At 44.6% G+C, this 22,500-nt stretch overlaps 1 protein-coding gene across 3 annotated transcripts in view; it reads left to right on the forward strand.

The window, feature by feature from the left end:
• The window catches only part of LOC310865449 (leucine zipper putative tumor suppressor 2 homolog), a 79,340-nt gene that overhangs the window by 31,681 nt on the left and 25,159 nt on the right, over nucleotides 1-22,500 (forward strand). For 2 of the 3 annotated variants that reach the window (XM_083774569.1, XM_083774571.1), the window contains exon 1: nucleotides 16,580-16,914. The gene's annotated coding sequence lies outside the window, so the exon portion shown is untranslated. Of the gene's footprint in view, nucleotides 1-12,281; nucleotides 12,415-16,579; nucleotides 16,915-22,500 lie in introns of those variants that run through there. The other variant, XM_083774570.1, reaches the window with a different exon arrangement.

The following is a 22,500-nucleotide window of genomic DNA, read 5'->3' on the forward strand; positions in this document are numbered from 1 at the left end:
CAACTACCAAAATGTTCAGGCGACTTTACAAAAGCCCACAGTCACTTATTATAAGCGGACATGGCAACACTGGTGCAGTCGTGCGTGCGTGCATGTCTGTATGCGTGTGTACTGTGCGCTGTCTGCGTGTGTGCACGGCTGCACGCGTCTCCCCAGCGCTCCCCAGTGGACACTTGGGTTAATGACGCCAGGCTGAGTCACTCCTACCTCCACCTCAGTTCACCCCCCTTCCCCTCCTCCTCGGCCCCTCCCCCATCCATAGCCACAGTTAACCCCTTAGACCCCACTCTCTGCTGGGTGAAACGGACAGTTCTGTACAGCCTGGACTGCTCTGTCCTCGTCTACACCTTAGAGTATATATGAATAGAGACGGCACCCGGAGGAAACCCTGAGGCGAAATGGACATAGTGGGCGAATTTGGTATTGCAGCGCTTGGCCAAACTCATGAACACGCTGGTCCGTTGACTATCATTGTGCACGTTCATGAGGACACGTGAACGCTGTTTCATACGTGAACGCAGCCGTTTCATACGTAAACGCGTGCAATGATAGTCAACGGCCAGCGCGTTCATGTGTTTGGGGCAAATCCATCCCAGAATGCACTGCACTCTGTTCCTACCCGGAAGGAGGAGTGAAATCGCCTCATGCGCTTTTGAGCAACTTAATGCAAGTGGATGGGAGGAGATACCCGGTGCCGTCTCTATTCATATATACTGTACTCTAAGGTCTACACCAACACTAGACTCTAAGCTCTACAGCTTCACGACCAGTGGTGGAAAAAAGTACTCAAAGTAAAAGCATCAAAACCTCAGTGTAGAAATAAAAGTCCGGAATCCTATATGTACTGCCAAAAGTAAAAGTACACTCATTATTTATGCACAATGTCCCATTTCAAGTTTTCAAATGCATAAATCAGGCGATCAGACCCGTTATGTAATAGTCCTGCTTGTCTCAATTGGGCAGGGTGGGCAAGCATTGGGTCTGGTTCCGTTTGTGGGTCACAGCTAGACCAGTTCGTATGGGTCCCTTTATTTTGATTATTTTCCTACATTTTGTTTTTATTATTTTAAAACATTTAAAAAAAAATCATTCAAAAAAGCTACATTTTCCATTAATTAAAAACAAACTCAATGATTTATTTTTTTCAGTCATTTTATGATGAAATAATAAATTTGAAAACAAATGTTTAAGGAGTAGTGAAAATAGCCGCTCTACAAGCTCACAAAAGCTACGAGCTCACTGAAATACGGAGAGGTGGGCTCCCGTGCTGTGTGTGTGCGCGTATGTGCACGTGAGTGCGGGGGTATGTATGTATGTATGCAATGTAATCTATTTACCGGTGATCCAGCAGATTTATATTCTCAATCTAATCTGAGCGCCTGGGTTCAAGTCAGCACAGTCAGCGAGATGCCATCTACTGATTAGAGATAGCTGGGTGTGCATGTGTGCGTGCGTACCTGCATGTGTTGCGCACGCGTGTGATATGTGTGTGGTGAATGCAATAGTGCACGTGGTGTAAATCTGCGAGAGATTGCCGTGGTAGAATCTAAGGTCAAGTTTTTTGGCCTCGCCGTTTGTTTTAGAATAATTAAAAACTGTAAATCTGTCCAGGAGAAGGCGTGTGTGTGTGTGTTCGTGTGTGTGTGTGTGTGTGTGCGTGTGTGTGTGTGTGTGTGTGCAGGCTTTCAGGAGGTGGAGGGCATGCAGTACTTTCACCATATCAAGCCTGGGCTTCCTTGTTTGGATGTGTCATTAAGTCGGGAAAACATTCAACGTCTTTAAAACAATAAATAAAAATAGCACAACTACAAGCTCGCAAAATGTTGCAGCTTGACATGATGTGAAGCTCTTCAGCGCGACACTGCTCTCTCCAACCGTTGGGGCGGCAGCAGCTGCTCACAGGGTGGACTTTGGGAATTCACCCTTTGTCAGCCTTCTGATTGGTCCTTGACTGACTAACCAGCAGGCTCTTTCTGCCTTGTTCCACCCTGGTTCCACCTTGTTTCACCCTGGTTCCACCTTGTTTATGTTGAATTTGCTAAAACATCATTTTTGGAAAAAACTAAAAACAAACATGATATACAGTAGGCTCTGGCCTGGGGGCGTGTCACACGTTCGAGTCCCGTTCATGACGACCTTTGCTGCGTGTCTCTCCCCTTCTCTCTCTCTCTTTCCTGTCTGTCTTCACTTGAAACTATCAATAAATAAAAAGCAGAGACTTCCGCTTCCGCCCAGATGGAGTAGCCGCATGGTTAAGTGCTCCGTCTAAGTTTTATCATTTATTCAAGTTTGTTTTGGCCAAAACTGCCACTTTTATTTCAAACTACACGTGCAACTAGTTAAAGTACAAATAAGTTTATGGAACTGAGGTCAACTAAATCACAGCTTCCTAAAACTACACCCGATACCAACCCTCCCGGCGCAATGGACCCCGACAAACAACCTCTCTCCCTCGCCATGCTGAGAGCGGAGCTGCAGTCGTCGCGGGAGGCAGGGCTCTGTGAGATAAAAGCTGAAATAGCAACCATACGGCAAGAAATCAAAAAGGATATCGCAGCACTCCGTGAAGAGGCAAAAGCTGAATATGCCTCCATTCGCTCGGAAATAGCACAAGACCTCACCTCGCTGTCTTCCAAACACACAGAGTTAGCTTCGGAGCAATCAGACATGGGGAGATCTCTGAGTGATACTATGGACCGTGTTGCTGTACTGGAACATTCACTGGGCTCGATCGCAAAGGAGAACAAAGTCTTACAGGAGAAATGTTTAGATTTAGAATGCAGAAGCCGTAGACAGAATTTAAAATTATTCAATCTAGCAGAAAATTCTGAAGCTGGTGACCCGGTTGGGTTCGCAGCCACCTTCTTCCCTACGGTGCTCGGTGCTGAGAACTTCCAGAACCCCATCGTTGTTGACCGCTGTCACAGAATAGGGGCAAAGTCAAATGATAAGAAGGATAGACCTCGCATCATGATACTACGTCTGCACTATTTCTCTGACAAGGAGAAGATCCTCGAGCTGTCCAGAAAACAAGGCAGCCTACGCTACAATGGCTCTCCAGTGTTTATTCACCCAGACGTGCCCCAAGAGATTGCAAAGCTTCGCGCAACGTATGGCCCGATTAAAACCAAGTTGCGCGAAGCGAAACGCCGTCTCCCGAGCCTAGATTACAGTCTATATCACCCGGCCAGATTCACAATAACATTGGATGGGATCCGGTACTCTCTCAACTCTCCTGAAGCGGCCGAAGAATTCTATAAAAAGAAAATAGCATCCGCGGCAACACCGGCTGTTACACCTGATGAGGAACATGTAGAAGACTAGCTGGCCCGGGACATACCCTGAACAATGATCACAGACTTGCTTTCTCCCCGTGGACATTTCTCTGTCTGCGCACCCTCCACTATCATTACTACATGGATACGATGACAAATCCACGCTCACTTAAAAAAAAAGAGGTAATATTTGTGTGAAAAATATCTGGCGAAAGCCACTACTAAGACGAACTTTCTCCCTTTAATGCTTGGAATGCACGGAAACACCGTAATAATTCTACTTTGTTTATCTATTGAATTTATTTTTTATTATTTTTATTATGGTTATTGTATTTGATCGTTGATATCAGTCTAAAAGACGGGGTTATAGTTTACATTACTAGTGTGTGTATAGCAGCTTTGCTAATGATGCTATTATGGAATCACCATGGAGGCCGCCATTTCTATTTTTATTTATTTTTGTCCACTGTAACACCGCGTTCGCGACCTGCGGTGCATTTGTTATGTGTTTAGTACAAGTGCTATTGCAGTAGCATTCTTGCTATTGCTATTGTTGTCATGTAGCCTCCATGGAGGCATCCATTTTGGGTACTATGACGCTGGCAACCTACGGTGCGCCTCGAGGGACAAAAAGGTCGTCGCTTGTAATGTAGTGAGGGAGGGGGGAGAGACGTTAGTTTACGAACGTAACCATGGTTATATGACTGAGATTCGCCTCCACTTCTGCTGTTTTGGATATGAGGAGGTTGCCTTAAGTTCTTTAAATTCCTCTTTAGATCAGTTTTATTGCCAACATTATGGTTTTAAAAGATTGTATAATGTATAATTTACAAAAAAATACTTTTGACCAAACAAAAGTGGGAAAAGTTGTTACTTTATAATTAGGGTGAGGGATTTTTCATTTTTTATTATTTTCTTATGAAAGTATGTGTTCATGCGGATGTGTGTATGCATATATACAAATTGGTTTGTTTTTTCCTTGGTTTTTGTGAACTAAGTTGCACCGACTGTGGTTTGTGTCTGTCTGTTTGAATGTGTGTTTTTTTTTTTTTTTTTTTTTTTTTTTTTTTTTGTGAGATTGGGACTGTCTGTCTTTGTTTGTATACCCCTCTTTATTTGAACGTTTAATTATATTTATATATTAATACATATATTAGTGCAAGGACATGTTTATGCGGGGGTGTGTGTGTGTGTGTGTGTGTGTGAGTTAGTGTTTGTATGTCTCTTTATGTATAGATCATCTGGTTGTTTTGGTTCAAAATAAGATTGTATCTTTTTATTTTATTTAATACATAACAATGGACGGTTAGCTAAGGTCTTCCCATTGTAGTTTTTTCTTTGTTTCTCTATTTTCACTATAGCTGCTTGTGTCTTAGACATAGAAAGCTGGTTAGCTTAGGCTTTTTCTTCTGTGACTGCTATTTGAGGGCAGGCATGGAGGGTTTTGGGGTTTCTCCCGTTTGTTGTTTTAATGTGTTTTTGTGTTTCTCTGTTTTTGTTTTTGTTCTCTTGCACTCCTATTCCGAATTCAGATTGATGTCAGCATTTACACTCAGTCCTTTTTTTATATTAATTCCTTATTTATACAATGGCTAATTCTATTCCAAATTCTAATATTGTAAGAGGGGAAAGCTTGGTTCAATACACTACTTGGAACTGTAGAGGTCTGAATGGAGCGGTGAAACGTGGCAATGTATTGGCTCATTTGAAGAAGCTGGGGACAGATATTGCTTTTTTACAGGAGACTCACTTACGGAATCAGGATCATAACCGCCTACGAAGAAATTGGGTAGGCCAAATATTTCACTCCCATTTTAATTTCAAATCCAGGGGCACAGCAATACTTATAAACAAGAACATTCCTTTTATACTAAATAAAACTATCCAAGACCTACACGGCAGATATATTATAGTTACTGGAAAGCTTTATAATTGTCCTATTGTACTGGCTAATATCTACGCCCCTAACCATGACGATGAACGATTCATATCTTCTTTTTTGGCTACTTTGCCTGACCTTGACACTCACCAGTTGATCTTAGGTGGAGATCTGAATTTTATTCTTCATCCTACGCTTGATAGATCTTCACATAGACCCTATACTCTGACTAAATCAGCTAAAATGGTGAATACATTCATGGACACATTTAAATTATCAGATCCATGGAGATTCTTAAATCCAGCTCAACGTAAATATTCGTTTTTTTCTTCTGTACATCACACTTTCACAAGATTAGATTACTTCCTGATAGATTCAAAACTTCTTCCCTCAATAAGACACTGTGAGTATGAAGCAATTGTAATATCCGATCATAGTCCCCTAGTCCTCAAATTAGCATTTCAGAACAGACATATGGCCAGGACTTGGAGATTCGATAACACTCTAATAACTAGGCAAGCGTGTGTGGATGATATTAAATCCCAAATACAGTTCTATCTCTCTACAAATGACACACCCGATGTATCAAGAAGTACACTATGGGAAGCACTTAAAGCATATATACGGGGGCAGATTATTTCGCGACAGGCTTTAATCTCCCGTCTACGTAATGTACAAGGCAAAGCTCTGACTGATCGATTACTTGAAGTAGACCTACAGTATGCAGAATCTCCTTCTCCTGAATTATACAGAGAAAGGGTTTCGACTCAAGCTGAATTCAATCTCCTATCCACAAATGAAACAACTAATTTGATGACTCGGTCACGCCATAGGTTTTATGAACACGGGGATAAGGCGGGCAGAATACTTGCACTTCAAATTAGGGAATCAGCTGCTTCTAGATTAATTACGGAGATCAATACAAACACTGGTCAAACTACTATTAATCAGCAGGAAATTAATGATGTATTTAAGCGCTTTTATTCAGATTTGTATACTTCGGAATCACTAGGAGATTCTAATTTGATTGATACTTTTTCAGAAAATTTAAACATACCTTCCATTAGTCAAGAACATAAGGTTCAACTTGAAAGAGCTATTACCTTAGATGAAATACATCAGGCAATCTCACAAATGCAGTGCTCAAAAGCCCCAGGACCCGATGGCTATACCTCTGAATTTTACAAGTCATTTACTGAACTCATATCTCCCCTTTTACTTAAAGTGTTTAATGAATCTCTCAACGCTGGCCACCTCCCACCAACTTTCTACCAAGCTAGCATCTCTGTTCTACTTAAAAAAGATAAAGACCCACTTAATCCAGGTTCATACAGGCCTCTGAGTCTTTTGAATGTTGATACTAACATTTTAGCAAAAATTGTGGCTACACGCTTGGAAAAAGTGCTCCCAACTGTGATACATACTGATCAAACGGGGTTTATAAAAGATAGACATCTATTTTTTAATCTTAGACGCCTATTCGACATTATATATTCTCCCAGTAGTACCCCCCAAGATACGGAAATACTGTTATCTCTTGACGCGGAGAAAGCCTTTGATAGGGTCGAGTGGGACTTCCTCCTCTCGACCCTGTCAAAATTTGGGTTTGGTCCAACCTTCACTTCATGGGTTAAACTACTTTATGCTTCTCCATTAGCTTCTGTACATACAAACGGATACAGGTCTGAAAACTTCCCTTTGAATCGCTCGACCAGACAAGGCTGCCCTCTCTCACCACTGCTCTTTGCCTTATCTATTGAGCCGCTTGCAATTGCGTTGCGTGCTTCAGACACCTACACTGGTATCTTCAGAGGAGATAGAGAGCATAAAGTTTCACTTTACGCTGACGATTTATTATTATACATATCCAAACCTTCCACATCTATTCCTAGTATCATGTCCACCTTAGAAAGTTTTGGCAGGGTTTCGGGGTATAAAGTCAATGTTTCCAAAAGCGTTTTATTTCCTATCAATACACAAGGCAATCAAACTTTTGGCTCTCACCCATTTAATGTTATAACCAGCTTTCGATATTTAGGAATCATAGTAACCAAAGCACTTAATGACTTGTTCAAGCAAAACCATACAAAACTTTTTGAACGTACTGAACAAGACTTAACGAAATGGTCGAACCTTCCTATCTCACTTGCCGGCCGAATTAATATAATTAAAATGAATGTCCTCCCTAAATATCTGTTTCTATTCCAATGTATTCCAATTTTTGTTAACAACACTTTTTTTAAGAATCTGGATAAAATTATCTCCAAGTTCATTTGGGATAAGAAACACCCCCGAATAAGGAAGGATTTTTTGCAGAGGCCTAAATCAGATGGCGGAATGGGATTACCTAACTTCAAACTCTATTACTGGGCGTGTAATTTACGTGCGCTCTCATTTTGGCTCCAAGTTCAATTGCCTACATGGGCATTTATTGAAGGTCAATGTTGTCCCCCAACATCGTTGTCAGCTTTAATCTTTTCCCCAGTGGCCTCAAGATATACTAAGTTGCCAAAGAATTCCATAGTCTGGCATTCTCTCAAAATTTGGCTCTCAATACGAAGGCATTTCGGTTGGCACCCGGGTTCTGTGCGCGCACCTCTGGTCGCTAACCATGCTTTTTTACCGTCCCTTTCTGACGCATTGTTTAAAGTGTGGCATAGAAATGGTATTCACTCCTTCAAAGATCTTTATATTGATGGGTTATTTCCGACCTTTGAACAAATACGACGCAAATTCAAGTTACCCCAATCACATTTCTTTAGATTTCTACAGATACGACATTTTTTAACACAACACACTGCTTCATTTCCAAACATACCTCCCAACTCATCAATGGAATCTATATTTCTACCTGACCCATTGCTCAAAGGAGGTGTTTCTATTATTTATAATTCTCTCTCATGTTTAGATAATAATGCCTCATTGGAGTATTTAAAAACTGCTTGGGAAAATGACTTAGGAATATCTATCACTGACGAGCAATGGTCTACATCTCAAAAGTTTGTGCACTCTTCTTCAGTATGTGCCAGGCACGGTCTTATACAGTTTAAAATATTACACAGGTTACATTTGTCAAAGGAAAAACTCAACAGAATGTTTCCAAATGTGAATCCAGCCTGCGACAGATGTGGCCAGTCGCCGGCCACCCTAGCTCATATGTTCTGGCACTGCACTAAACTAACATCATTTTGGCAAAGTATATTTAAATCACTGTCAGACATTGTTGGAAGACCTTTTGACCCGGATCCACTGACAGCAGTTCTGGGGGTCGGGGGGCCCGGGGTCAAACTGTCTACTTTCCAATATAACATGGTAAAATATGTGACTCTACTGGCTCGCAGACTGATACTGAATTGGAAACAAGCACAGATTCCCACTCACACTACACTTATGAAAGATGTTATGCACTACTTGCAATTGGAAAAGATAAAGTTTGAATTGAGAGGGAGTGAAGATAGATTTTACCAGACATGGCAACCCTTCATTGACCATTTCAATAGGTGCACGCTAACCCCTCCTACACAATAGATAACATATTAGAAAATTGGAAAGAAAAGTAAAGAAAAAAAAAAGGAACTGAGTATTTTATTTTATTTTATTTATTCTCATTTAAAAAGAAATGTCTGTAATTCAGTTAATTTACAACAACGTGTTGGGAAAGTTTTGAGAGCAAGAGTGTCTGTCCTGTGGTCTTTGTTTTGTTTGTCTGTTCACATTTGTCGTTGTTTAACTGTTTTTTTTGTTTTTTCGTTTTTATCACATTTATATATCTTTTTTATTATGTATTGTATGTGGAATGTACATTATCTGTCTTTATCTTTCATTTTATATAACTCATTATTATTGTCAAAGATTGTCTTATAAGTTGTCATATACAAAAAATGCCTAATAAAAACAGTATTAAAAAAAAATAAAAAATAAAAAGCAGAAAAGACAAAAACAAATCTTTAAAAAAACGAAACAGGAATAAAGGACTAAAGCCAGCGTGTGTGTTACATCTGCCTTACCTCCACAGACTATGCATTACTGTACAGGTCAGGTTTCAGGTCAAGAGAGAAAGATAGTGTGCATAGCATCACCCCACTGTAAGTGATATTATATATATACTAGTGATGCACCGAATATTCGGCCGCAGAAAAATTTCGGCAGAAAATGGTTAAAAATGCATTTTCGGCCTATTCGGTTTCGGCCCCAATAGGCAGAAAATATATCACCAAATAGTGTATGCAATTAATGCATTCAAAAGAGCTGAATAAATGTTTTATGGACCCATAATAGTGATTATTATTTAAGTTAAGTTTTGCCATAACCATTTATTTTGCCATAAATCGGGTAGCTTTAAGGTATGGCCATGACATATTTGGATATTCGATATTCGGTTTTCGGCCAATTTTTTCCTATATTCAGTATTCGGTTTCGCTTTCCCTTTCGGTGCATCGTATTGTATTTGTTTGTTTTTAGTTTTTTTGCTGAAAAGGTAAAGCTCTTTATGGTGACGGTAATCGTTGCTACCTAGACCTCTCAGTAACAGGGGGTCTCCCCGTCTCTTCGGCGCTTCAGTAAACAGAAAATGTGTTTTCCGATTCTAATTTAGAATTTTGTCGAGGGCCTCGTAGATGGTGAGCAGTATTTATAAATCTGATCTGTGTTTGACCCGGAGGGAGCCAATGATGGTCACAGTAGGACTGGTGTTTGGTTCTGCTGAGCAGGCTGAGTTTTTGTTTGACATACTGTGTTGTTTCTTGAGGACTTTGGAGGTAGAAAAAGCACAGTATGTTAAAATGACCCCATTAGTGAAATACGCAGCTGTGGCTCAGGAGGTAGAGCAGGTCGTCCAATGATCCGTGAGTCGGAGGTTCGAATCCCGGCTCCTCCTGTCTACATGTCGAAGTGTCCTTGGGCAAGACACTGGACCCCACACTGCCTCCAATGAGTCGGTCGGTGTGAGCTTGCCACCATTGTTGTGGGAAGTGAGGACGCTGGCGTTGACTGTTCGCTGCTTCACCTCCCATTGTATGAATTAATGAACCATTGTAAAGTGCTTTGAGCACTTGGAAAAGCGCTATAAAATGCAATTCATTATTATGTCCAAAATCTGAGCTGCTACTTCCACCACTGTGTGTCTCCTATGATAGATGAGCTTACAATACGCCCACATCTTCTCAAATGTCCTGGCATCCTCGCACAGACGACTGGCCTGGCCAACACACCATATAGCTATGTGTGTCGCATTTCAGTATGTCTTCATTACTCTGCTGGATGAAATTTTACATGTGAGCGATTTTGCTGTGCGAGCGAAATAAAAAACTGAACAGGAGAGCTCTCACAGTGAGGGACGCGGAGACCTGCATCAACCTATTTTCGTCTGAGTCTCTGAGACCCGAAAGATTAAGTCTGCCGTCTCCCCGGGACTCAAACAAAAACACGCATTATGGCCGTGCACTCAATAGCCGATCTACAAGCTCAGAGGAGCTGCGGTAGTTCTCCTATTTTAACTTTTTCAGATTATATGTATATTTGATAAGCAAAAAAAGGAGAGAAGGAAGTCTCCTCTCCTCTCCTCTCCTCTCCTCTCCTCTCCTCTCCTCTCCTCTCCTCTCCCCATAAGGCTGAGTGGATCTTGACATGTGCATATTAGTGCCTCTCATCCACCTCCATGCGGCTGCTGTTGCTCCATGCTCAGCTGACCTAGTTAGGAGGAAGGTAGCAGAGACCACACACACACACACACACACACACACACACACACACACACACACACACACACACACAGTCACACACACACACACACGTTTGCCAAACATTTACACCTCAAGTGCATGCACACCATACAATGGGACACATGCAGTACAGTACAGAGGCTTGAGGCGCAAATAAAGACAGACCTTTTGCGAAGGGGGGGTGTGTGTGTGTGTGTGTGTGTGTGTGTGTGTGTGTGTGTGTGTGTGTGTGTGTGTGTGTGTGTGTGTGTGTGTGTGTGTGTGTGTGTGTGTGTGTGTGTGTGTGTGTGTGTGTGTGTGTGTGTGTGTGTGTGTGTGTGTGTGTGTGTGTGTGTGTGTGTGTGTGTGTGTGTGTGTTTTCCCCTAGTTCATTTTGCTCATGTGCTATGTGCATAGCTGCCCAGGTGGGGGCAGTGTGGCCCTAGAGAGAGTCATCAGTGAGTGTTGTGTTGGACAGTTGCTTTCAACCCTTTGCATATCAAGATCCATTATTTATTCAGCATTTGAAACCACCATTTAGCCTCTCAAGACTTTGAATATTTTGTCGTCATTGGATTTTGATTATACAGCAATTCTATGCTGTATAATCAATATGTCTGTACTCTGTACACGGACAAATGTGTCCGTGGCAATTTCATTTTTCCTACTCTAAGAACCTTATTATCATTATTTTGATCATAATAACCAATTACTGAGGGGTCACGGTGGCACAGTCGGTAGTGCTGTCGCCTCACAGCTAGAACGTCCTGGGTTCGATTCCCGCTGGGGGCGTGTTCCCTCCTCTGCATCATCAGCCCATACCCGAGGCGGGGTTGGCGAAAGGGCCCTTCTGTGTGGAGTTTGCATGTTCTTCCCGTGTCCCCTCACAAAAAACATGCAGTAATCCTGGTCTTCTCTAAACTACCTCCCCCTGGCCAGCCGGGCGATGATGGGGAAAGGAACTGGTCGGAATAACCTGTGTTCCTTCCATGCGCTACATCCAACCAGGGAAACTCCTCCCTGTCAGGTGAAAAGAAGCATCTTGGACTCCTCATGCATAGAAGGAAGCATGAGGTCAGTCCACTGCCCCCCCCCCCCCCCCAGGTTGGCAGAGGAAGTATAGAAAAAATGGGTTGCAAAATCGTGGGATAATAAAAATAAAATAAAAGACCCAATTACTGAATGCCAAGCAAAACTGATTTACTATGACACTATGGCCCTTACAAATGCATGGTTCTGTTTGTACACACTCAGAGTTTCAGACCTGTTGTGGTGTTGTGGTCATTCGCGAAATCGCGACTATCTCCTCGTGTGTTTTTCTGGCAATATTATTGTCCGCTCATATAATAATAAAATAAAATAACAATTTGACAAAAACAAGCCATGTGTTATGTCCAAAAATCTAAACATTTCTTCCACCCCTTCCAGTGGCACGCAGCAGAGGAGGAGGAGGAGGAGGCCGGAGGCGGACGGGATGTTGCCCAGAGAGGAGTGAGGTGTTGGGGATGAGAAGTCTGCGGCCCCGGCCTGTGTCTCCCAGACCTCCAGGAGGAGCTGACTGGTAAGGAACTACGAGTTAAAAACACAAAACTCTGCCAGACTAAAAAATGATGTTGACCTTCACTGGGCTCACTTCCTTCCCGGACTACATTTCCCATAATGCTTTGGTGCACTGCTCCTCCTTGTGGATAGGGGGGTCTTACTGAGACAACATTTAGTCCAGGAAGGAAGTCATGCACACTTGGAAATATTAAATTATCTAAAGACACATATTACCCACATAAAACCCCCAGGAAAGTGTTTATTGTCTCTCAAACATCATTACAATAAGATCTGGTCCCTTTAAAACTCTCTCTCTCTCTCTTTCACCCTTTTTCTCCTTGGCTTTTTGGGGAGTCTGGGACGTTGGTCAATGGTCTGAATCCGCGTGTAGGCCGAATTTAGTTAGAGTAACTTAAGTGCCCAGATATGCTAATAGGGGTTGTGGCCCCTGGCTTTGAAGTGGCCCCTGAGGGGCTGGGCTGGTTGTTTGGTAGATGGATGGCATGTGGAGGGTGTTACACTCGGGGACAGAGAGTGATGGCTGCTCCTCTCTAGCAGTTGTTTTCAACCCTTTTCATGTTAAGGTCCATTATTAATTTCGCCATTTGAGCCACACAGACCTGTTCCTGTGGGTATGGAATGTTCTGGGGACCCCCACACGGTAACTCTGTCATTTCTCAACCGCTTTGGATACGGGGTGGGTCACCTGGGTGCGTTCCTGGGGACTAGATGTTCCGGGGACCCCCTGGGGACCCCCACACGGTAACAGTAACTATAACAATAAAGGTATACTGTAGTTGCACGACTCAGTTCACACGGGTGTGATTTTTGAGTGGTCCAACCACTCCTATAGACAGCTATGTGTGTGGCTGGGTCTGTCCCTGTGTCCCTGTGTCCGAGCACAGACAGCGTTATAGCATGTGTTCACCACCAAGTGTCACTGTTGCACAGCCTAACACACAGACACAGACACACACAGGCCAGGGAGGAGGGCTTGTACAGTACAGTACAGTACAGTACAGTACAGTACAGTACAGTACAGTACAGTACAGTACAGTACAGTACAGTACAGTACAGTACAGTACAGTACAGTACCACTCACTTCAGACAGGTTTGATTTTCTTTATTTCATATTCTGGAAGATTTTCGGGGAAATTCTGAAAAGATTTAGACAGTGATGGCATGCCCAAAACTGGGACACCAGGTTGTTGAGCTATCTCTGTTCTTTCCAATTGGCCCCTTAGCACTTTGCTCAGTTTTGACAAAAACATAGTAAAATAATAATGGGGTTTTTTTTCACAGCAAATGCAATTTTCTTTGAACTGCCTCTTTCCGTCGCCTCTACTTGAAAGGTACAACCTGTTTAAAAATTAAATGACACATGGCGGTCGTATGGAGCATTGGAGCAACTTACTGCAACCCAAACTTGTAGTTTAGTTTGTTCATATTCATGTATTCGGACATATGTAGACACTAGACACAGTACATTTTCTTGCGACACACATAACGTACCGCTGACTCCAGACGGCCTCAGCATTTCCTCTTGGTCATCAACGCAGGCATGTAGTGTAACACGCATGTCATACTGTGAGTGTGTATTGAGTGGATGTCAGTTATGTGAGCTGATAATAACATTGCAGCAGCTGTCTTCCTCTCTCTCTCTCCCCCCCATTCCAGTGGCTCCATTACAGCCTGCTGTCTGCCTTGTCAGCCAGCCAGCCAGTCAGCCAGCCAGTCGGCCAGTCAGTCAGTCAGCCAGCCAGCCAGTCGGCCAGTCAGTCAGTCAGCCAGCCAGTCGGCCAGTCGGCCAGTCAGTCAGCCAGTCAGCCCACCCTGCCTGTGATCCCCCAGACCAGCCAGTTCCCCCGTCCCATATGCAGCTGTCCCCTTCCTTCACTGGCTGGCTGTCCCAGCCCCATGCACTGCCTCACTGCCTCAGCTAGTGGGACAGTTTACGCCAGCAGTGCTCTAAAAATGTTGAAGTGCCGTGAAGTGATACTCAAACCGGTTCTCAAACTTCTGCATCTCACGGGTTCACTTTGAGAACCACTGCCACATCCTCACTTTGGTGACATGGTTTTGTCATGGGTTTGACACTGTGTGTGTGTGTGTGTGTGTGTGTGTGCGCGTGTGCGTGTGCGTGTGAATAGTCTCACCTGCCCCCCCCCCCCCCCTCTCTCTCTCTCTCTCTTCAAGCATTACTCAGTTCTCTTATTGCTTTTCCATGGCAGTGCACGGCAATAAAACCAGATTGGCTCACATTGTGGAGCTTAGAGCTGTGCGTGCGTGCGTGCGTGCGTGAGTGCGTGAGTGAGTGAGTGTGTGTGATCTTGTAGCTACAACGTACCTGATGATGCAATTTGATTTTATGCACACAGTAACCGTGTGTGTGTGTGTGTGTGTGTGTGTGTGTGTGTGTGTGTGTGTGTGTGTGTGTGTGTGCGCGCACCATTGCACTTCTATCACTATACTTGCTGCCTCCTGCATTATTTGCAAATTCAAAACAAAGTGATATTATCCAACAAGCACTTCCAAACTTCCTACAAGGAATTTCCTGACAGGAAGTAGCTCATAAAATGTCTATGGTGATTTTTTTTAATGAAAGAAACACTTTGCAGATAGAGGATAATTCAAGCTTTTCGTACAGCTGCAATGTTGGTGAGTTGGACGTCGTTTAATACTATCAGATAGGACCTTTCTCTATGGGCTGTCGATGAGAAGCAGCTAGTTGCCACCCTGCCATTAACTTAATGGTAACGGGTCCATTTGGTTACATTTGTACACTCTGATTTTACAATATAAATTGGTGGTCCCAGAGATAGAAATGCCATTAAATGGGGGTCCGTAGACGAATGCATGTCAAACTGGGGGTCCTTGAAATTTAAATGGTTGAAATTCACTGCTAGAGCCGTAAAAATCTTCTCTTATGGGGGTCCCTGGCATATCTTTCCTTGACATGAAGACGTTTGGGAACCACTGCTGTATAGTGTATAGTGTAGGGAAAAGGCATGTTAGCAACAGTTCCAGAGAGTGCAACAGGTGCTTACCGGAGGTGAAAAGATGACTATAGTAAAAAATGGAAAAGGTCAAACCATTATACATTTTGAGGTTAGGATTAGCCATTTAGAGGTTACTTACCTAGATTGTCTATTCTAAAACGGTTAGTCCCAATACTGGATTCTGATTGGCTGGTTTCACGATAATCCACACCTTCAATCACTTTATATCATTCCCAGCCGATTCCGCAACTCTGTAGCTGAACTGGGGAAGAGGAGCGCTTGATTTCCTTACACACCCTGGCGTCTAAGCACCCCCCCCCCCCCCCCCCCCCCCGCACTCATATGACTGAGTGTGGCTCCGGGCGGCCTCCTAAAAGAACTTCAATGCCGTGCTAACGTTTAGATTTTGTCCTCACAAGTATAGCGTGTGTGTGTGTGTGTGTGTGTGTGTGTGTGTGTGTGTGTCTGTGTCTGTGTCTGTCTGTGTGTGTGTCTGTGTCTGTGTCTGTCTGTGTGTGTGTCTGTGTCTGTGTCTGTGTCTGTGTTTGTGTCTGTGTCTGTGTGTGTGTGCGGGCATGTTCACTTCACAAACGGGGAGAGAAGAAAATAAATGTGTTATGTAATTCTACCCCATCTGGGTTAATTCTAAAAACTGAGGGGAGGGGGGGGGGGCTCCTCCACATCTCTCTCTCTCTCTCTCTCTCTCATCGTTAGATAATTACCGTGTGGGGGTGCAGCATCGAGGCTGCTGATTGGTGAAGGCGAGGCGAACCCCCCATCCCCCCCGCATCCCCCGTGACACCCGATGTACGTGGCCCCAATGCTGACACACGCACGCACGCACACACACACACACACACACACACACACACACACACACACACACACACACACACACACACACACACACACACACCAATTGTCTGTTGTTGGAGGTGGGGATTCCACAGTGTTCAGAGAGAGAGAGGGAGGGAGAGTTAACAGTGGGAAACTTGAGGCAGTGTGTGTTTGGAGGAGGGAGGGGGAGGAGGGAAGGGGGGTGGAAGACAAAAGTGAGAGGAGGCATGATGGGGGAGGGGTCACAGGGGGAGGAGGCGGAGCTACAGGACGGACAGCAAGGAAGCTGAGAAGAAGAGGAGGAGCAGAGAGAGAGAGTAGAGGAGGAGGAGAGGAAAGGAAAGCTTCCTCTCCATTCTGGATATTATGAACGTCCTGCCTGGATCACAGCGCTGGAAGTTAATACCACTGGAATGAAGACATAGGGGGAGAGAGACACAGAGAGTGTGTGTGTGTGTGTGTGTGTGTGTGTGTGTGTGTGTGTGTGTGTGTGTGTTAAGGGAAGGGGGGTGTGTGTGTGTGTGTGTGTGTGTGTGAGTGTGTGAGTGTGTGTGTGTGTGTGGGAGGGGGAAGAGAGGAGTGGGTAATCTGAACCGGCGGACAGACAGACAGAGACTGGAGTGATTTATTTTTCCAGGAGAGAGACGGACCAGCACAGGCAGTAATGCAGGGTTCTCACCAGGGTAAGAGAGCGTGTGTGTGTGTGTGTGTGTGTGTGTGTGTGTGTGTGTGTGTGTGTGTGTGTGTGTGTTCGCGTGCGTGCTCGTGGAGAAATTCACAATGCACAGAGAGATCAAAGTTCTTCTACAGTGAATGAGACTGTTAAGATGTGTGTGTGTGTGTACTGTACACGTGCAGTGTGCATTGATTTAAGTGTGTTAAGTAATACGAGTTCAACTGTTCAACTGTTCATATTTCATATTTCAAATCTCTGTTGGTTTTCTTGTTATTGTGTAGATGAGTACACCGTTGGCCATCATGGAACCTTGAGGGAGGCACCAGAGCTGTGGTTCCCTAGCTTTGTAGCTCAAGATCCAAAAGAGAAATGAGATGTTTTCCACCCCAAAAAAACTTCCTAAACATTTGTTTTCTAATTTAGGGACTGATTATATTTTATTTTATTCATGAAATTCTTTTTGAAAAATGTGATTTCAAGATAGGATCCAAAGGACATCTAAAAGAAAACTCTACAGGTGCTGAACAATTAATACGTACAATGCGAAAGGATGGTTGTCCGCACACTGAATCACTTTTATTGAAGAGGTATACCTCTTCAATAAATGTTTCCTGCAGGGAGCAGTGATTCAATGTGTTTTCAAGTCATGCAAACGTGTTGGGGGGGGGGGGGGGGGTATTTAGAAAATATTATTAAAATAATAATGATGAATGACAAGGATGTTCACTGCATGGTGACCCACGGAAATTGATCTGCGACGCACAAATGGCTCCTCCTGACCCAGCTGTGTGGGAAACCAGAGCGCATGAGAGAGCGTGTCTTTGGGAGGCTGGCAGTCAGTCAGTCATTGAAATGCCATTAATGGAAGGTGTGACAGGCAGGCAGGCAGAGCGTCTGGGACAGCCTGCTATTCAGACGGAAACACAGGCTCTTAAAGGATAGGAAAAGTACTTGAGGAATGTGGCGCGTACGTACGTAGGCCATGCTTGTATTCTAAAGTTAGCAACAGTCAGTCGAGTCCAGCCAAAGTCAATCGCACCCGAGCAGCGGCTATAATAAGGTTGTGATACTATGAAGGAACTGGTTGTCGGAGGCTCTGCCACACATAACACAGCAGCACCCACACTCACGCACACACACACACACACACACACACACACACACACACATGCACGCACGCACACAGTGTGTGTGTGTGTGTGTGTGTGTGTGTGTGTGTGTCTAGGGCCCATAATATTCTATGGTTCTTCTGTGGAAATAGCAGATGTACAAACTTTCAACCGAGTACAGTATGTAGGTACAGTATGTAGGGTCATTTAGACATTTAGACAAAAACAGCTGATGGTGAAGACGTTCTGTGAGCTTTAGTGCTATTTTTGAATAGCCAAGTTAGCCAACGCTGAAATCTAAAATGACACGGATGCTTTCCTGCATGTTGTAACGGATTAAGTGGATACGTCAGTTTGCTAATGTTGTTAGACTGTCGTTAATCCATTATGACCTGAGGTTTCTGAAAAACACATGTCTCTGTATCAGCGGTTCTCAAACTATTTCATGCCAAGGACCCCAGAATGATATGTATTTATGGCCCCCGATCTGAAAATATGTTGTTCCATTTAGTCTAGTCGACTAGTAAATCCACTAGTCGACCTTGTTGGTACTAGTTGATTTCCCCCCCCCCCCGATTTTGTAGGCCTCAAGATCAGGTAGATTATAGTTATAGTCACCAATGTACACAGTTTTTAAATGTACAAATATTAATCATTTTAATTTTGTACATAATAGGTATTAGGTAGTTAAACAACTAGTCGACTAGTAAACTAGGCAACTAGTCAACTAGTAAAAATGACTAGAAGTGAATTCCCTAGTTCCATTATGTTGCCACATTTTTGCTGTTTTTCAATAGCTAAAGTATAACATCATGCTTCAAACACAAAATGGGCTTCCCGTCCCGAATGCTCTATGACAGGACAGAGATGGTTGAAGTGAGTATGTTTAAGGCTGAGTGAAGCTGCGTTTTGGGGTTGGGGTTGGGGGTGGGCTGCAGGGGGACCAGTTGTTTTGCTAATCTAATGCTCTTGGTAATCTGCTCGTTACAGCTTGGTTTGCGTATTGATTGATCTGAAATCTCATCTCCCAAAAAGCTAGACAGTTGGCCGGGGTGAGGGGTCTGGGTCATTCAATCTGCCTATAGTGTTTGTCTAATAACATGCACGCACGCATAGAACCTGAGACAGCATATGGATTCATCTCTTAAAAAACTATGTGTCGAAATTTGACCTTTTTTGCTCAGTCACGTGATGTTGCAGTACAGAGCCTGCCAATGATGTCTCATTCTAGAAGTGACCAACGTACGTCCCGACTTGATTGATAGAAACTGTTATTTATTCTCAAAAAGAGCATTGAGGTTGGCCCAGTGCTGCTGACATTGCACGCACACACGCACGCACACACACACACATCTAGGACTACAATATTTTTTAGAACACACAGAAAGGTCCTTTCGCCAACCCCGCCTCGGGTATGGGCACTGATGAGCGCCCACAGCGCCCCCAGTGGTAATCAAACCCAGGACCTTCTAGCTGTGAGGCGACAGCACTACCGACTGTGCCACCGTGCCCCCCCCCCCCCCCCCCCAGACACACATCTACATTCTACAATTAACACACATACAGATAGCTGACCCACACAGACAACTATAAGTAAGTAAGTAATTAAATCAGTGTGCAAAAGCAGTGTGGTCATTTCCCATCAATGGCCTTACATATAAACTGACGCCAGTGCCTCTTTGTCCTCTTTGAGCGGACGTATTTTTATCATTCTGTAATTTACGTTTACAACTTTCATCCACAACAAAACAACCTCACAAAGCCACAGTCTCAGCCCCGCCCCCTCCAGCCACGCTAGTTGATTCTTCTTGTTGAGATGTGGCCTTGGGTCACATGCATCATGCTGTAGTACTAGTTTCCCATCATCCATTGCGGTGGTGGAGAGGAGTGGAGTATCATTACGATCATTACTCACAATACTTATTGTATACTTGTAACTCTAAATTGTGGCGTTGATACTTTTAATTAGGTAAAGCATGCGAGTAGTTCCTCCATCGCTGCTTTCTCATCGTCTTTGTTATGTTTGTTATGTCTGTGACTGATGTGTCGCGTGTTGTGTGTGTGTGTGTGTGTGTGTGTGTGTGTGTGAGAGAGAGAATGATGTGTCAGCACATCTGTTTGTAGACCTGTGGTGTTACGTCCAGACGGCCTTCCTGTCGCCGCCACTAGTGTGTGTGTGTGTGTGTGTGTGTGTGTGTGTGTGTGTGCCATGGTGTCAAGGTTGTGTGTGTGCGTGTGAAAGACTTCACACCGCGGGGAGGCTATAATTAAGTGGGCCCACACAGGCACACTCAGACACACACACACACACACACACACACACACACACACACACCTTTGTACAGCTGTTTGACATGCAGATGTCCACATATAATTTAAACCCTAGATATTCTCTGTGGTACATCAAGTCCCGAAAATATGGCTGATCTACGACCTCACTGAATGTCCACCTATAATGACAGAGAGGGAGAGAGACAAAGAGTTAGAGAGAGAGAGAGAGAGAGATGCGGACAGTAAAGGAGGGAGAGAGAGGGGATGGGGGTTACCTCATCCACTGGAACAAAACACATGAGGTAAACGTGTGTCACATGGTCCTCTACGTAACCCTTTCCATGCTCTGTGTGTGTGTGTGTGTGTGTGTGTGACTGTGTGTGTGTGTGTGTGTGTGTGTGTGTGTGCTCGTGCTGGAGGTAATGGAAGGGTCACAAAGAATAGAGATCAAGGGTGGGGGGGTTCACTGCTGTGATACCTCCTCTGAGCTTCACACACACACACACACACACACACACACACACCTTCTCAATATCCCCCGCTGTTAACCTGCTGACGCCGTAGACTAGAGGTTAAAGTTCATACCACACTGTCAAGATCATTAGTGTTCAACAATGAATCCATGTTTAACCTCTGAGTCACACTAACAGGATCTCTGGGGCCGTTCACACCTGAGACACAGCCGTCTCCTTGGTGTGTCCTGTCTCCTCGGTGTGTCCTGTCTCCTCTGTGTGTCGTGTCTCCTCGGTGTGTCCTGTCTCCTCGGTGTGTCCTGTCTCCTCTGTGTCCTGTCTCCTCGGTGTGTCCCGTCTCCTCGGTGTGTCCTGTCTCCTCGGTGTGTCCTGTCTCCTCGGTGTGTCCTGTCTCCTCGGTCTGTCTCCTCGGTGTGTCCTGTCTCCTTGGTGTGTCCTGTCTCCTCGGTGTGTCCTGTCTCCTCGGTGTGTCCTGTCTCCTCAGTGTGTCCTGTCTCCTCGGTGTGTCCTGTCTCCTCGGTGTGTCCTGTCTCCTCAGTGTGTCCTGTCTCCTCGGTGTGTCCTGTCTCCTCGGTGTGTCCCCATGTCTTTTTCTGTGTGTCGCACGGCTTGCATGGGGGGGATCACGTGGCTTGATGACACAACCTTGTTGCATGTGGCGGGGGAAGGGGGGGGGGGGGGCATGCAAACCACGTGACTCCCATTGGAAATGTATTGCGAGGTGTGAACGGCCCTTAGGATGACTTAAGGCAAAACCTTAAGACAGACAGATAGACAGACAGTGTGATTAAATTGCTCACTTGCTCCTCTTCCTCACTGTGCTGATAGTGTGTTTTCTCTCTCTCTCTCTCTCTCTCTCTCTCTCTCTCTCTCTCTCTCTCTGTGTCTCTCACCCAGTGGCAATTAAGCGTGTATTAAGCAGCAGTATGGACAGAGCACGTCTGCTGAGCGGGTGTGTACGTGTGTGTGTGTGTGTGTGTGCATGCCGTGCGTGCACACTCTGCCATGTCGGACGTTTTGTGAGTTGTGAATTATTCCTAGTGAATTCTACATGGAGGTTGGCATCACAGTCCAAATGAGCTGTCAGTGCTTATGTAACCACTGCTGTGCAACTCATTGTCCCGGCTACCATTCATACCCGTGTGTGTGTTACTATACTTGTGAGGACCACATTTAGTGGAATTACAGAAACTAGAGCACTGGCCTACTTGGAACGATGCAAGTTGAGGGAGGGGCCCTGTCCAGAGCCCGGGTATGGAGGGGCCCTGTCCAGAGCCTGGGTAGGGAGGGGCCCTGTCCAGAGCCCGGGTTCTTTGACAACGGTGTAATATCCCACCGAACTCGAGGCGGGGCACTGCACTCCCTGTGGTGGTGCTGCTTCCTGGACTACACGTTGTCTCAGTAAGACAGCCCTCTCCATGACTCCCTCTCCACAAGGTGGGGTGAGTGCAGCAAAGCATTATGGTCATTGTAGTAATCCAGCAGCACCCACATATTACCCACATAAAAAAAACAGTGTTTCTTGTCTCCCAAAACATCATTAAAATAAGATCTGGTTGCAAAAGGGGTGAAGTGGCCCCTTTTTTAAAGTAAATGTACTTAGTTACTTCCCACCAGTGTCAGAGAGGGAGTCAGAGGAGGGAGATTCCAGGAGCTTTTGTCTGTGCAGCAGGAGTGGAACAATGGAGGAACGTCACTGTCCTTCCACCCAGAACGAACGGCAGGGGGGGGGGGGGTCTG

The sequence above is a fragment of the Protomyctophum parallelum genome (genome assembly GCF_964188405.1).
Source record: "Protomyctophum parallelum genome assembly, chromosome: 10".
Lineage (NCBI taxonomy): Eukaryota > Metazoa > Chordata > Actinopteri > Myctophiformes > Myctophidae > Protomyctophum > Protomyctophum parallelum.